Consider the following 15,527-nt stretch of genomic DNA (forward strand, 5'->3'; position numbering starts at 1 on the left):
CGCATTCCAATGCATGTGTTTAGTATATTAGTTATATGCTAAAATAATACGTGAATGTGATTATTTCTGTTGTTTTGTTTGTTTTTTTCTGCTATTTTTTAATAACCACACATCCACTCAGCTCAACTATTTTATGCCTTAAAAAAATGATTTTTGTTATTTTTTTTTACCATTTCCCAATATACAATAAAAAGTAGAAACATTCTGTTTATGCTGTACTGCTGTTTTAATGATGTTACTGTATATTAAATGAATGCTGTTGTATGAATGTTTGTGTTTCTGGTGATTGCCCTCTGGTCGTTTTTGATGTCATGTAGGCAAATTAATATTGGAGGCACATGGTATCAAATATTTGTCCATCCTGACATATTAATCAAAGTTGGTTTCTTACATAATTAAAATTCAATAAGAATAAGTTGTAAGGATTTTTATGGTGTAAGTAATTGCTTTTAATGAAGGAAATTATATATTGTGGTAAACACCCTAATTTGTTAGAGCATTACTTACCCTAAATAATTTTGTTTTTAACCCCTGTAAAAAGGTTTAAACACGTATATAAAGATTCTCTCACACTCCTAAGCAGAACAAGGACGCTGATTGGTGGCTCATGCAACTGCCGCTCCTGAATGGCTCAACAGCCATGTTTGCTTGAGGCTCCCAAGCCAGTCGTGTCTAGGGATGGGCGAATGTGCAAATTTTCGAATTTCAAATGTAGAACGAATGTTATTACCGAAATTCGAATTCTAAATTCGAATGTCGATAAGAATGAATATTCTTAAAAATTCGAAAATCAAATGTTATTTACAGTTTTCGAATGTCACTTTCGAATTTGAATGTTTATAATTATATTGAATGTCTACATTCGAAATTCAAATTTTTCGAATTCGAAAATAAATTCGAATTTTTTGAATTCGAATATAAATTCGAATTTTTTGAATTCGAATATAAATTCGAATTTTTTGAATTCGAATATAAATTCGAATTTTTCGAATTCGAATGTTGCATAATTCGAATATTACATTTAAAAGCATTAGAAATACTATTACAATCTAAATTCAAATTTTTCGAATTTGAATACACGTATTGCATAATTCGAATATTACATTTAAAGAAAAAGCATTAGAAATACTATTACAATCTAAATTCGAATTTTTCGAATTCGAATACACGTATTGCATAATTCGAATATTACATTTAAAGAAAAAGCATTAGAAATACTATTACAATCTAAATTCGAATTTTTCAATTTCGAATATTGCATAATTCGAATATTACATTTAAAGAAAAAGCATTAGAAATACTATTACAATCTAAATTCGAATTTTTCGAATTCGAATACACGTATTGCATAATTCGAATATTACATTTAAAGAAAAAGCATTAGAAATACTATTACAATCTAAATTCAAATTTTTCGAATTCGAATATTGCATAATTCGAATATTACATTTAAAGAAAAAGCATTAGAAATACTATTACAATCTAAATTCAAATTTTTCGAATTCGAATATTGCATAATTCGAATATTACATTTAAAGAAAAAGCATTAGAAATACTATTACAATCTAAATTCGAATTTTTCGAATTCGAATACACGTATTGCATAATTCGAATATTACACTTAAAGAAAAAGCATTAGAAATACTATTACAATCTAAATTCGAATTTTTCGAATTCGAATATTGCATAATTCGAATATTACATTTAAAGAAAAAGCATTAGAAATACTATTACAATCTAAATTCGAATTTTTCGAATTCGAATATTGCATAATTCGAATATTACATTTAAAGAAAAAGCATTAGAAATACTATTACAATCTAAATTCGAATTTTTTTAATTCGAATATTGCATAATTCGAATATTACATTTAAAGAAAAAGCATTAGAAATACTATTACAATCTAAATTCGAATTTTTCAAATTCGAATATTTTCGAATGTAATCGTAAAATTCGAAAATCGAATGTTAGAATGTTATGTAAACATTCGAAATTCGATTTGAACGAACGAATGTGTTAAAATTCGTGCCGTTTTTCGAATGTTGCTAAACATTCGCCCATCCCTAGTCGTGTCCCATTAAACAGCTATCTAGGATCAACCAATTGGCTGCTTTAACACATTAGAGCATGTCATTTTTTTCACTGAAAATGCCAAACCTTATTTTTATAGATAACATCTGTTCTGAATGATAATAATGATACAAATCTACTATTTCTCTATTAGACTTCAGTTTCAAAACTCAAATTAATAATTATCACCATATTAACAGCCGCAGATGAGCCATTTTAGATATAGACAACAATCACAACCATTTTGTTTATCAGCAGTACTTTTTTTCAGTAGTATTTCTGTGAAAAAAAAATGACCTTATACTTAAAGGGACATGAAACCCAAAAATTTTCTTTCATGATTCAGATAGAGAATACAATTTTAAACAACTTTCCAATTTACTTCTATTATTTAATTTGCTTCCTTTTCTTGTTATTCTTTGCTGAAAAGTTTCACCTAGGCAAGCTCAGGAGCAGCAGAGAACCTAGGTTCTAGCTGTTGATTGGTGGCTGCATATATATATATATATATCAAGTGTGATTGGCTCACCGATGTGTTCAGTTAGAAACTATTAGTGCATTGCTGCTCCTTCAACAAATGATACCAAGAGAATGAAACAAATTAGATAATAGGAGTAAATTAGACAGTTGTTTAAAATTATATTCTATATCTGAATCATGAAAGAAATTTTTTTGGTTTCATATCCCTTTAACTTGTGCCAGTTCCTGTTTTACTGAATTCAAATTTCCAGTACTTAAAGACACATTTATGGGGCCATTTAACTAATGGAATTCCATAGCAAAAGGACTTTATAAACCCCAGATCATTTTTTTGTTCACTTATTACCAAGTAGCCCCAAAAATTTGTGAATGAAACGTTGGTTTTGTGCAAGGTTAAAAAACACTAAAAGTGCCCCTAGCATATTAATGACCTTAGGAATCAACAACATCAACCAGATACAAACTCTACCTGTTTAATCAATTAAAAGTACTTTTACACTGACAAAAATTAGTCATATCAATAACCCAACCAACACACACACACACACTGTAAAAGCTAAACACATGATTGAGATCATCCCCATATTTCTATAATGTTTCTAGTAAAATTATTATTATTTTATCATCAGGTATTTGTAGAGCGCCAACAGATTCCACAGCTCTATAAACATAGGCGGTATACAGGATAACATTTACAGGGATCAAATGGGTAGAGGGCCCTCCCGAGAGTTGCACTGTTGTAGTCGGCTCTTATGAAGGTGAACTACAAACAGCTGGGCTCATAGACTTACATGCTAAGGGGATTAAGGGGATAGCAGTGGAGATAGGAAGGTTAGTATAGGTTGAATGTGAATTTAGGCACAGGCATTTTCTGATCCTGTAAATATATTTAAAAAACATGTAGTAACATAGCAATAATGGAAAGGTTTACCCATCTAACTGCGTGTTTGTCATCTGCTCAATGCTTTAAAGGGACATGAAACCCAAAATATTTCTTTCATGATTCAGATAGAAAATACAATTTTAAACATCATTCCAACTTACTTCTTTTATCTAATTTGCTTCATTCTTTGTTAAAGAAATAGCAATGCACATGGGTGAGCCAATCACACAAGGCATCTATGTGCAACCACCAATCAGCAGCTACTGAGCCTATTTAGATATGCCTTTCAACAAAGGATCTCAAGAGAATGAAGCAAATTAGATAATATAAGTAAATGGGAAAGTTGTTTAAAATTGCATGCTCTTTTTAAATACATTACAAATACAAGGTGTTTGTGGTTTTAGCATCACCTCTGAAATCCGGCAATGCTGGTGATGTCACCATGCATGGGTGTGCATGGGTGTGGTGACTTCATCAATCTGGAGACCAGGAAGTGCTCAGAAGAGCTTAAGGGAGCTGGATGAAGATGGAAAGTATTCAAACCCCTAAACTCCCAAGACCCACCATTTCAAAGGCAAATGCCTGGATTTTCAAATGGTGAGTAACTTGGGGATTAAAAAATAAAAGTAAAGACACACACTTATTTTTATAAAGGGATCTCTAGGCACATCAAAAAGACCTAGAGACCCCCAAGACACTTTATTGTAAAGATTAAAAACCACTCTTTAAAATAAAGCACCTGTATAGGTTTTAATAACCCTACGTGCACATCAAAGCGATATAACTTAACCCAAAGTCTCCTATTTATCACCCCTTCTTTTTTTAAGATTTTACAAAACGACACACATACACACTAATTGCTTACAACCTTATTTACTAAAATTGTTACACTTTTTATTGAGCAGTTGTCATGTGTCATGATATATACATAAACTAATGGTATAGTGTGAATCTGCTGGGTCAACTAAAAACACAAAACAATATATAATATGTTTTGGTTTCTCACTAAAAATGGCCAACAGTAAGGGTTATGGGCCAGATTAGAGAGAGAGTGGAGCACAAATGTTTGCACACAAGCGATAAGGGGTTTATCGCAGGGGTTTGTGTTTGTTGAGATTACCGATTGTAGTACGAGTTGAAAGTAAACAGGATCGCTTAAGTGCAATCACGATTTATGCTAGGATGATTACCGCGACTTCAGAGCTCTGGTTAACTGTGTCGCAAAATTAAAATGTTGCACAAAACACATCAAAAATACATTACAAAGTATAGTTACACTTATAATAACAAAATCTAATAAAAATTATTAAAAAAATATTGCACAAAAAAGTTATAAGGGCTCAAAGATAGGAGGTCTCAGGTGTTAGTAAGTGCATTGGAGCCATTGCAGTTTAGCTATTATTATTATTATTATTATCAGTTATTTTCAGAGCGTCAACAGATTCTGCAGCGCTATAAACATAGGTGGTGTACAAGGAAACATTTATAGGGATCAAATGGGTAGAGGGCCCTGCCAAGAGTCGCACTGTTGTAGTCAGCAATTAAGAAGGTGATCTACAAACAGCTGGCCTCTTAGGCTTACATGCTAAGGGGGTTCAGGGGATAGCAATAGAGGAGAGGAAATGGTCCAAAGAAAGGTTAGGTTGTATGCATCCCTGAACAGTAGAGTCTTTAGGGAGCGCTTTAAGCTTTCAAAACTAGGGGAGAGTCTTGTGGAGCGAGGCAGAGATTTCAATAAGAAGTCCTTCTTCCTGGAGAAGTCCTGTAAACGGGAATGTGAGGAAGTAAGAGAGGAGGAGAGTAGGAGGTCATGAGCAGAGCGAAGAGGGAGAGTATCTGGAGACAAGGGGCTCTATTTAACAAGCTCCGTATGGAGCTTGATGGCCCCTGTTTCTGGCGAGTCTTCAGGCTCGCCAGAAACAGCAGTTATGAAGCAGCGGTCACAAAGACCGCTACTCCATAACCTGTCCGCCTGCTCTGAGCAGGCGGACACACATCGCCACAAAACAACCCGATCAAGTACGATCGGGTTGATTGACACCCCCCTGCTGGCAGCCTATTGGCCGCGAGTCTGCAGGGGGCGGCGTTGCACCAGCAGCTCTTGTGAGCTGCTGGTGCAATGCTGAATACGGCGAGCGTATTGCTCGCCGTATTCAGCAACGTCTGGCGGACCTGATCCACAGTGTCGGATCAGGTTCCCCAGACCTTGATAAATATGCCCCAAGGTCTGAGGTATGGGGGGAGCAGGGCAGTTGAGGGCTTTGTATGTCAGAGTCAGAATTTTGTGTTTAATCCTGGAGGCAAGAGGAAGCCAGTGAAGGGATTTGCAGAGAGGTGCAGCAGATGAAGAGCAACGTGTAAGGAAGATAAGCCTGGCAGAGGCATTCATTGTGGATTGTAAAGGAGCTAGGCTGCAGCTAGGGAGACCAGAGAGGACAGAATTGCAGTAGGGGAAAGGATGAGAGAGTGGATTAAAATCTTAGTTGTGTCTTGTGTAAGGAAATGTCTAATTTTAGAAATATTTTTAAGGTGGAAGCAGCAGGATTTAGCCAAGGACTGAATGTGAGGAGTGAAAGAAAGATCTGATTCAAATGTGACCCCAAGACATTGGGCATATGGGGTAGGGGTAATGATGGAGTTGTTGACAGTTATAGAGAGATTGGAGGTGGAGATTTTGGAAGAAGTGGGGGATAAGGAGCTCCGTTTTGGAGCGATTTTTTTTTCCATATTTTTTTTATTAAGATTCATTTGAAGGCACCAATACACATTATTTCAAAATCTATACAAAACAACAGTTTCCATACATATAATCTCAGAGGATAAACAGAAAAATAAAATACATAGAGTAATCTAAGCATGTTTAAATGACAGCATGTTAAAGTGGTATTGAACATTAGTTGTGCCAGGTAAACTATATACCCTCCAGGTAGCCTATGAGGCCACTCTTGGACTTCCCAGTACAGATAACAATTGCATTTGCGAAAGACGGCATGTATGAACCATGGGAGACAACTCTTGGGTCTCAAATAGTGAATCTAAGTTTTCTTTTTTTTTTGGTTTTAAACATATCTAGTAGTAATAACCTCCAACCCAACTATATAGCATAAACTATGCAACATTACTATCAATCGTGTAGGAAATAAAAGACTGGCTCAGCCAAAATAGTGAAAATAATGGGAACTAGCAAGAAGACTGTCAGATAGGGGCATTGAAACTGCAAACATCTTAAACATATATAAGCAAAAGTAGCTACTTTAGAGTATGTGCAGATGTACAAACACAGGTCCAGGTGTAATATATTATGAGAGTCCTATTTTACTGTATATGTCTAACATAGCATAGTATTAAAGAGCATTCAAGCAGATATCCCTTTTAAAAGCATCCAGGGGTGAAACTACAGGGGATGCAGAGGGCACAATTGCGACTGGGCCCCCAAGGGTGGGGGCCCAGCTTAAAAAAAAACCAAAAAAACATGTTTACATTAAAAAACGTTGACCTGCACTGATATCATGTGATTGTGACATGATGCTTCACTAGTGTCTCTGACTACAGGGGTTAGTGTTTCTGTTTTACCCATTGGTGTTTATGTGTGTGTGTATGTGTGTATTTATCTATGTGACTGTGTGTGTATTTATGCATGTATGTGTATGTGTATGTTTGTGGAACCAGCAAAATACAGACCTTGTTACTACAGCATGGGGGGGTAAACAGTGTCAGTCTATACAGTACCACTATATACAGTACAGGGGGGTCTGGACCATGTCACAGACTACTGTGGTCACTTTATAAAGTACTAGGGTGGGTAGGGTCAGGCCAGCCATCTCACCGACTGATTACAGACTGTGTCACTGACTCACTATATACAGTACTGGTGGGTTAAACAGTGTCACTATATACAGTAATAGGGGGTCAAATCATCTCACAGACTGTGGACACAGGGTACCTCCTTTTGCAGACATGTAATCTGATTCACATTTTTTTTCTGTGCTAAATGTAAAAAAAAAAAAAAAAAAGAATATGTATCAACTTCACTTTTGTGTGTGTGTGTGGGGGGGGGGGGGGGGGCCTTCTTACGGCTAGATTTGGAGTTTTGTCGGTAAAGACCCGAGTAGCTAACGCCGGCTTTTTTCTGGCTGCACCATAAAAATAACTCTGGTATTGAGAGTCCACATAAAGGCTGCGTTAGGCTCCAAAAAAGGAGCGTAGAGCATATTTAACGCAGCTTCAACTCTCGATACCAGAGTTGCTTACGCAAGCGTCCAGCCTCAAAAACATGCTCGTGCACGATTCTCCCATCGAAAACAATGGGGCTGTTTGAGCTGAAAAAAAACCTAACACCTGCAAAAAAGCCGCGTTCAGCTCCTAACGCAGCCCCATTGTTTGCTATGCGGTAACACTTCCTACGTCTGCACCTAACACTCTAACATGTACCCCGAGTCTAAACACCCCTAACCTTACACTTATTAACCCCTAATCTGCCGCCCCCGCTATCGCTGACCCCTGCATATTATTATTAACCCCTAATCTGCCGCTCCGTAAACCGCCGCTACTTACATTATCCCTATGTACCCCTAATCTGCTGCCCTAACATCGCCGACCCCTATATTATATTTATTAACCCCTAATCTGCCCCCCACAACGTCGCCTCCACCTGCCTACACTTATTAACCCCTAATCTGCCGACCGGACCTGAGCGCAACTATAATAAAGTTATTAACCCCTAATCCGCCTCACTAACCCTATAATAAATAGTATTAACCCCTAATCTGCCCTCCCTAACATCGTCGACACCTAACTTCAATTATTAACCCCTAATCTGCCGACTGGAGCTCACCGCTATTCTAATAAATGTATTAACCCCTAAAGCTAAGTCTAACCCTAACACTAACACCCCCCTAAGTTAAATATAATTTACATCTAACGAAATTAATTATCTCTTATTAAATAAATTATTCCTATTTAAAGCTAAATACTTACCTGTAAAATAAATCCTAATATAGCTACACTATAAATTATAATTATATTGTAGATATTTTAGGATTAATATTTATTTGACAGGCAACTTTGTAATTATTTTAACCAGGTACAATAGCTATTAAATAGTTAAGAACTATTTAATAGCTACCTAGTTAAAATAATTACAAAATTACCTGTAAAATAAATCCTAACCTAAGTTACAATTAAACCTAACACTATACTATCATTAAATTAATTAAATAAAATACCTACAATTACCTACAATTAAACCTAACACTACACTATCAATAAATAAATTAAATACAATTCCTACAAATAACTACAATGAAATAAACTAACTAAAGTACAAAAAATAAAAAAGAACTACGTTACAAAAAATAAAAAAATATTTACAAACATAAGAAAAATATTACAACAATTTTAAACTAATTACACCTACTCTAAGCCCCCTAATAAAATAACAAAGACCCCCAAAATAAAAAATGCCCTACCCTATTCTAAACTACTAAAGTTCAAAGCTCTTTTACCTTACCAGCCCTGAACAGGGCCCTTTGCGGGGCATGCCCCAAGAAGTTCAGCTCTTTTGCCTGTAAAAAGAAAAACATACAATACCCCCCCAACATTACAACCCACCACCCACATACCCCTAATCTAACCCAAACCCCCCTTAAATAAACCTAACACTAAGCCCCTGAAGATCTTCCTCCCGCTTGGATGAAGACTTCATCCGGATCATGGACCTCTTCAGCTCCCGCTTGGATGAAGACTTCAGCAGGATCATGGACCTCTTCAGCCCCCTGCTTGGGCTTGGATCAGGACATCGGAGGAGCTCTTCAGGACGGATCGGTGAACCTGGTATGGTGAAGATAAGGTAGGAAGATCTTCAGGGGCTTAGTGTTAGGTTTATTTAAGGGGGGTTTGGGTTAGATTAGCGGTATGTGGGTGGTGGGTTGTAATGTTGGGGGGGGGGTATTGTATGTTTTTCTTTTTACAGGCAAAAGAGCTGAACTTCTTGGGGCATGCCCCGCAAAGGGCCCTGTTCAGGGCTGGTAAGGTAAAAGAGCTTTGAACTTTAGTAATTTAGAATAGGGTAGGGCATTTTTTATTTTGGGGGTCTTTGTTATTTTATTAGGGGGCTTAGAGTAGGTGTAATTAGTTTAAAATTGTTGTAATATTTTTCTTATGTTTGTAAATATTTTTTTATTTTTTGTAACTTAGTTCTTAGTTTACTAACTTTAGTTAGTTTATTTCATTGTAGTTATTTGTAGGAATTGTATTTAATTTATTTATTGATAGTGTAGTGTTAGGTTTAATTGTAGGTAATTGTAGGTATTTTATTTAATTAATTTAATGATAGTATAGTGTTAGGTTTAATTGTAACTTAGGTTAGGATTTATTTTACAGGTAATTTTGTAAATATTTTAACTAGGTAGCTATTAAATAGTTCTTAACTATTTAATAGCTATTGTACCTGGTTAAAATAATTACAAAGTTGCCTGTCAAATAAATATTAATCCTAAAATAGCTACAATGTAATTATAATTTATATTGTAGCTATATTAGGATTTATTTTACAGGTAAGTATTTATCTTTAAATAGGAATAATTAATTAATTAATTTCGTTAGATTAAAATTATATTTAACTTAGGGGGGTGTTAGTGTTAGGGTTAGACTTAGCTTTAGGGGTTAATACATTTATTAGAATAGCGGTGAGCTCCAGTCGGCAGATTAGGGGTTAATAAGTGTAGGTAGGTGGAGGCGACGTTGTGGGGGGCAGGTTAGGGGTTAATAAATATAATACAGGGGTCGGCGGTGTTAGGGGCAGCAGATTAGGGGTACATAAGTATAACGTAGGTGGCGGTCGGCAGATTAGGGGTTAAAAAATTTTAATCGAGTGGCGGCGATGTGGGGGGACCTCGGTTTAGGGGTACATAGGTAGTTTATGGGTGTTAGTGTACTTTAGAGCACAGTAGTTAAGAGCTTTATTAACCGGAAAAATGGAAAAGTCGCGGCTGAAAAGTGAGCGTTAGACCCTATTTTGAGTGACTCCAAATACCGGAGTTAGCCTAAAACCAGCGTTAGGAGCCTCTAACGCTGGTTTTCACGGCTAACGCCAAACTCCAAATCTAGGCCTTAGATTCTTGCACCTGGGTCCTGTGGTTTCTAGTTACGCCTCTGAAAGTATCTACATTATTAATACAAGTAGTATAGGATGTGGGTCATAATCTGGCATATTGAAGATCACACACATTATTCCTATCTTAATTATCTTTACTACTCTCCCAGGACATTATGAATCCACCTCCCCGGCCGCTGGCAGTAGATCACCATGGACAAAAGAAAGCAGAATAGTCAGGAAGTAGTGCACAAATAGCAAGACATCAAGTACATTTTCTATTAACAATTCTGTTAGGTTCTCTAAACAAAAGTTAAGGTTGCACTAACTGATTATATATAGGATATCTCTAGGGCTACCGCTAATGAATGCAAACAGAATGTACAGTATAATACATAAATAAAAATAGTGTCCATAGAGAGGTATAGGAGTACATAGTATGAGTTAGGACCATAAAGATTATCAAATCTGGCAAATGTAACTATATGTTCTGGCAGGAACCGGCATGTGAACTGCTATAGAGAGTTTTCACAAAAGGGCCCTAAGGCGTCCATTTCCTGAGATATCCTCACCCTATGCTGACTTGTGTGGGTCTCTGTATCTGGAGCCATTACCCTTACATAAATATGGTCTAAATAGGAATGAATTGTAATAGTCCAAGAATCTTAGCAGGACTCCACTTACAGATCGCCCCGACCTCCTGTAGATTTTGACAGTGACATCTGCTTTCTTAGTTCATAGACATACCTCCACCCATCTACCTTATCCCATAGTGGTAGGTATGAGGATGTTATCAGCCGCAGCTGCATTATTGCAGGTCTGGTATTTGCAGCCCATTTTGTATGCACCTTTACTCTGGGGGCGGCAGATTGGAATGGTAGTGAGGAGATAGGTACCGCGGCTACAGATATTTGCAGCGTAGCCACATGAATAGGCAAGCAAGTGTCTCTCATCTTTAATGGTGGCGTAGCTCCTGAAATCGCCTCTTTAATAGGTTTGCATCAAACATGTTCGGTCAGGGCAAGATCCGTGGTATTTAAGGCGCTCCTCTTCGTTTCCTTGCAATCGGCTCCCTTAAACGATATTAGTACGTTGTCTTCCAGTCTGGAAAAACAGCTGCACAGTAAAGAATCTAGTCTCTCCAGTAACGTTGAGTTTAACCGCTCCATTGTAAAACTTCCGTAGAGTGTTGGGAGGAAGTAGTTAAATGAGTCGTTATGTTTACCGGATTACCAGGGAGTATGTAGAGGTCGGTCTCGTTATAGGCTGCAGCTTCACATCTCTCCATTCCAGTACCTCAGAGCCGAGGTTGGTGATAATATTTATATCAAAACGATCAGTGCTCGTAGTAAAAGCAAAGTAACTAGGTATTATGCCTTGATGGTATATCCTGTGAGTGATAGGCAGCAGATATACCAACTCAACAGCTCAGAATTTGAAATAAGCAACCATCTTGGTCACCGCCCGGAAGCATACCCCCAGTTTTGGAGCGATTTAGCTTAAGGTAGTGAGAGGACATACAGGAAGAGATGTGAGAAAGACAGTTAGTGACATGGGTTAGCAAGGAAGGAGAAGGTCTGGTGCAGAGAAGTAGATTTAGGTGTTGTCGACATACAAATGATATTGGAACCCATGGGACTTTATTAGGGAACCTTATGATGACGTGTAGATTGAAAAGAGAAGGGGACCAAGGACAGAGCCTTGCAGTACCCCAACAGAAAGTAGTGACGAGGCAGAGGAAGCCCCAGAGTAGGCTACACTAAAGGTACGGTTAGAAAGGTAGGAAGAGAACCACAAGAGGGCTGTGTCATAAATGACGAAGGATTGGAGGATTTTGAGCAAAAGATAGTGGTCAACAGTATAAAAGGCTGCAGACAGATCAAGGAGAATAAGCAGAGAGAAGTGGCCTTTTGATTTTGCTGTAAGTAGATAATTGGTAACCTTAATGATTGCTGTCTCTGTGGAGTGATGGGGACGAAATCCAGATTGCAGTGGGCAAGGAGAGAGTTTAATGTAAGGAAATGGGAAAGGCGTGCATATACTAGCTTTTCAAGAAGCTTTGAGGCAAGATGGAGGAGGGAAATAGGGCGGTAGTTGGATGGGGAGGTTGGATCGAGAGAAGTTTTTTTGAGGATAGGTGTAACCAGTGCATGTTTCAGAGATGAGGGAAATATACCGGTGCTGAGGGAGAGGTTGAAAATGTGTGTGAGTATAGGGGTAAGGGTAGAAGAGAGGGAGGGGAGTAGCTGTGAGGGGATAGGGTCAAGGGGACAGGTAGTGAGGTGAGAGCACAGTATAAGTGCAGAAACTTCTTTCTCAGTAACAGGGGAGAAAGAGCTGAATTTATGGCTATGTGGGATGTGGTTGATTGTGAGCGTTTGAGGGTGTAAGTGAATGGAAGTATGTTCAGAGTTGATTTCATTTCTGATGGAGTCGATTTTGTTATGGTCGGAAAAGAGTATTAAAGGACCAGTAAACACAGTAGATTTGCATAATTAACAACTGCATGATAACAAGACAATGCCATAGCACTTAGTCCGAACTTCACATGAGTAGTAGATTTTTTTCTAACAAATTTCAAAGTTATGTATATTCCACTCCCCCTGTACCATTTGACAGCCATCAGCCAATCACAAATGCATATACGTATATGCTGTGAATTCTTGCACAACCCAGGTTCTCAACCATTTTTGGTTGAGAACCTGGGTTATGCTTGCTTATTGGTGGGTAAATGTCAGCCTCCAATAAGCAAGCGCTATCTATGGTGCTGAACCGAAAATGGGCTGACTGCTAAGATTTACATTCATGATTTTCAAATAAAGATAGCGAAGAAAAATTGATAATAGGAGTAAATTAGAAAGTCGCTTAAAATGTCATGCTCTATCTGAATAATGAAAGAAAAAAATTGGGTTCAGTGTCCCTCTAAGGGCAGAATAGTAAGTTAATAGAATAGTTAAGTAGATGAAAACATATAAAAGCATATTTATGCAACATCCATATTTAATAAAGTGCTATACTGTGTATTTACTGTAAATATTATACATTCCAATGTTCTGCAGAATATGTTCTAAGTATTTCTAAGATAGATATTCTTATATATATATAAAAACAGAAAGAGAAGCAGTCTGCCAGAAACAAACAACAGCTTCTTTTTTGCCTAATAGTGCTTTTAACAGAGGGAAACTTTCCTAAGTATATCAGTCTGATACTGCCTAACCAGGTCAGTCCAACACCCGAAATACCAGGCAATTCTCCTCTGGACAAGGGAAATGGCAACCCCAGATGATCACTTTGGCCTCCTTTGGGCCTTGGCAGTGAGGTGCAGCCCTATTCCTCTAAGCACATTGGGCAAGGTGTCCACGTCTGGTTTCCGCCATCACCCTTAGGGAGACTTTCCCCAGGGTCATAATACAAATATATACAGAAAGAGAAGCAGTCCGCTAGGAACGAACAACAGCTCAATAGCTTGTATCACTTGGGAGTAGCTTCTATTTGCCTAATGTGCATATTCCTATATATACCTGTATATATCTATACCTATATGTAATCATGTATATATATATATATATATATATATATATATATATATATATATGTAGCCCTTTCTGTAGAACATTTTCCTGTTGAACTTTTGCACCTGTATACAGTCTGCAGGAGAAGTTGCCTAGGTAACTATTAGACTGGTTGGTCATGTGATCAAGTGAAACTGAAAGAGGAGTGTAAGGCACAGGAGGAAGCAAACATGTCATAGCAGTGAAGGTGTGTGTGAGGCCTGGCGGTGAGAGAGCTGCAGACTTCATCTTGTAAAGTAACAGCATTCCTCTGCTGATTTAGTGTATGCTGCCAGCTGCAGTCTGACCCTGTCAGAGAGCTATGGAGAAGAATGCAGACAAAGTAAATGACTGGCAGACCTTGGAGTTTTCTTTCAGCTTGTGCAGATGAATCCTGTTTAGTGGTAAGAATTATCCTCTCCCTTTGCCATACAGACAGGGCATTCTGTCCATCACAGAAACTTATAAACAGCTCTTCCTGCAGTTTCCTATGATCTGTAACTGTTTAAATGCATGTGGATTACCTTAAAGGGCCCCAACATTTCTGTGCACCAACTGGTACCCATCAGCCATTAGGGTGAACCCTGGGGGTGTGTTCGCAGGTGGTTTGGGAGGGTGCTGGGCCTGGTTAGAGAGAGTTGGTGTGTTAGTTAGCCACTGTATTTCTTGCCTTATTTTTATTTGCCATAATCCTTTAATACATGTTCATACTGTTTTACTGTTATTACTGTGTGTGTTCTAGTTATTTATTATGTTCCTGTCTGGGAAACCCATTCTTGCCCTTGATGCCCAGTCAGGTGGAGGCACTGCCACAATCATGTACCCCAACTCCCAGGTAGCGGAGACTCAGGATCAGCCTGCAGAGCACATGGAGGTAGCTGGGGTAAAGACCCACAGGGGTAATTGTGGGCTTAGGCCAAACCCTGTTACACACACACACACACATATATATATATATATATATATATATATATATAATATCCAAATTGGAATTGCACTCTGTGTCAACTGCTTTGCATCTGCCAGGCTGCATATGTCAGAAAAAATTCAAAGATCCAAAAAAGACAGCACTCACTGGACTTGAAAGGAAAAATTAACTTTTAATGATCCAAAGTTAAAAAAATGCTCATCACCCATTTTTAACTTTGGATCATTAAAAGTTAATTTTTCCTTTCAAGTCCAGTGAGTGCTGTCTTTTTTGGATCTTTATATATATATATATATATATATATATATATATATATATATATATATATATATCTCCAGAAGAAAGCGCACTTCACAGGTATATGCAGTTTAAATGTCACCTTTATTGTGAACGTTTTCGGTTTAAAACAAACCGTCCTCAGACTCTCAGTAAGACATGTCTAATGCTTTTTGCTGCACCCTGGGCTGTTGATTCTACATTTTCTGGAGTGCACACTGTCTGGAAGCTATATATATATATGTG

The sequence above is a fragment of the Bombina bombina genome, chromosome 3, assembly GCF_027579735.1.
Source record: "Bombina bombina isolate aBomBom1 chromosome 3, aBomBom1.pri, whole genome shotgun sequence".
NCBI classification, from domain to species: Eukaryota; Metazoa; Chordata; class Amphibia; order Anura; family Bombinatoridae; genus Bombina; species Bombina bombina.